Source organism: Panulirus ornatus, chromosome 9, assembly GCF_036320965.1.
Source record: "Panulirus ornatus isolate Po-2019 chromosome 9, ASM3632096v1, whole genome shotgun sequence".
In the NCBI taxonomy this organism is placed as follows: Eukaryota; Metazoa; Arthropoda; class Malacostraca; order Decapoda; family Palinuridae; genus Panulirus; species Panulirus ornatus.
The window spans coordinates 56,681,144-56,683,563 of NC_092232.1; the positions used below are offsets into that span (position 1 = coordinate 56,681,144).

At 44.3% G+C, this 2,420-nt stretch overlaps 1 non-coding gene across 1 annotated transcript; it reads right to left on the reverse strand.

The window, feature by feature from the left end:
* Nucleotides 1–1,327: 1,327 nt before the first annotated feature.
* TRNAE-UUC (transfer RNA glutamic acid (anticodon UUC)) lies at nt 1,328–1,399 on the reverse strand. The gene has a single exon. It is a non-coding gene; the product is annotated as a tRNA-Glu (tRNA).
* Between the last annotated feature and the right edge of the window lie 1,021 nt (nt 1,400–2,420).

Genomic DNA, 2,420 nt, shown 5'->3' on the forward strand with positions numbered 1-2,420 from the left:
ACCTAGAGAAGAAGAGAGGAAATGGAGATGGTTCAGAGGATAGCAAGAAAAAATTACTAGAGTTAGAGAGATACGTTACAGGGAAAGGCTGGAGGCACTAGAATTGATTTTTCTCTTTAAAAGTTCATATCTCTTGGACATCTGTTATTCTACCCTTGAGCAATGGACTACAGTCCCTTTAAAGAACTAACTACCAATGTCTAATGAGTCTGATGAATGTGTTTCCCTGAACAGTGTATGTACTTCATTAGTAGTTGTGAATGTCATTGAACACAAAGCCACTGAACTGCACCCCAGTGCCACGACTAGAGAAAAAATGACAGCAGCCTTAGGCTCTATGTTTGGTTGTGGGATGGGCCCATGCAAGGGTAGATCGGGGGAGATCAACCGGTGGTTGAATTTGACGGCTGACTTGTTCCATATTTGACTAGAATTACTGAATTAGTGGATTATAAAACTTTGAAACAATATACATGCATACTGAAGAACACATCAGCAGTGCAACTCTACTTTGAAACAATCAATCTAGATATGCCAAGTAGGTTTCCAAGCCTGGGCAGCGCATTAGGCAACGCGTGAGTCTCATAATCTCAAGGTCGTGAGTTCGATCCTCACTTGGGGTAGTTTTCGGACTTTCATGTCTAGTGAACAAGATGCAAGTATTGTGGTAGATATATTATTGGAAGCATTGTGTCTTACCTAATAGTGTAGAATCATTATCAAGTTGTCTTGTTCTTATGTAACTGATCACTCCAACTGCAGAAAAGGAACCCAGATTTCCAGTGCCAGATTAACGCATTGGCCACATCGGCCCAAGTCTTGGACTCCGGCCTTACAGGGGCCCCGCTGGTCATCCAGGTAAAAAAGATGCAGCTCGGAAAACTGGTGGAACAGAGGCTGGTATACAATATACAATATGGTAGCAAAATTTGACATAACACATATTTCATACAGTCCTTGGAGACCGCAAATATCACCTGGTCCTGGGCCTCACTAAACATTAATCCAGCTCTGCAGGTCCCTGACTGGAAGCCAAATATCTTAACCGTGAAACTGTATTGATTCCTTCACTTACTCCTCGTTCACTTACTGACCCACTCACTCATTCAGTTTCTCTCTTTTGGCCCCTCGTGACAGGGTGTCTCAGACTCACTCACCAAGAGTAATCAGGAGTCACTACAACACAAGCTTTTATTGTAAACATTTATGTTTCGGTTAGTTGATGATAACGTACTTGATAACTATTGTATTCATTTACTTAGACATCTCTCTCTCTCTCTCTCTCTCTCTCTCTCTCTCTCTCTCTCTCTCTCTCAGAAGAAAATCCTTCCCATGCCAGGAACCGAACCCGGGCCTCCTGGGTGAAAGCCAGGTATCCTAGCCACTAGACCACACGGGACTGGAAGGGTCATGTGTGTGCCTATGTGAACATCGCTCACCCACTCACTATTTCATCCATTCTCTCTATTCTCTGGAGCGTATGGTTATTCACCCAAGGTTCTGTATTGATAATCAGCTGGCAGACGTTACCTACCGAATCTATTACTCATACACACACACACACACACACACACACACACACAGACAAACATATCAACCATTTCATTTCAAACACAACCATCCTCTTCCTTACGTTTTCATCTATAGTCCACGCTTCGCATTTAGAGCAATGTAATAGTTAGCATTACTAATCATGAGTCAGCAGGGGCCAGCCCGGGGTAGGACATGCATGGGTTTGAATCCTCGGTGTTGCAGTCAGTTGACCCAACTCAAGTGTCCATCCTTCCCTCGGGACTGGTCAATAATTGGGTACCTGGCTTATGGTGTGAATCTGCCTCTGTATGTGTGTGTGTGTGTGTGTGTGTGTGTGTGTGTGTGTGTCTGTGTGTCTGTGAGTATGTGTGTGTACATGCACAAACAGGAACAAGGACTCAGTACATCTGTACTATTCACATGAAACAGATGGAAACAATCACCACTGGCCGTATGAGACAGTCACGTTAACTCTCACTGGATCATAGGCTGGTCAGAGGTGGACAGCTCCCGTGGTGGCCGAGCGGTTTAGCTCACAACACTGTCATTTCGATGGCCAAGGTTCCAGTCCCGTGCGTTCAGTGGTGACGGTTTACATATACATATATTCATAAAAAAAGAGCTCAAAGCATACACCTGGTGCACATACTTGGTCGTACTAAACCACACTAGGTGTGAGGCGGCTGCTCTGTCTAAGGCCAGAACTTGGGCCCCGGAATATCGTTGTTCCAGCACTAAACACATTATACAGGATGGTTGTGTGTTGATGTGTAGGCGTTTGTTTGTCTGTTTATCTTGCCTAGATATGCCTGCCTGACTGTTCACTTCGATTACCATTAATTACACGGGAGTATCAGTCTCCCAGGTTTCCTTTAATAATTCATCGT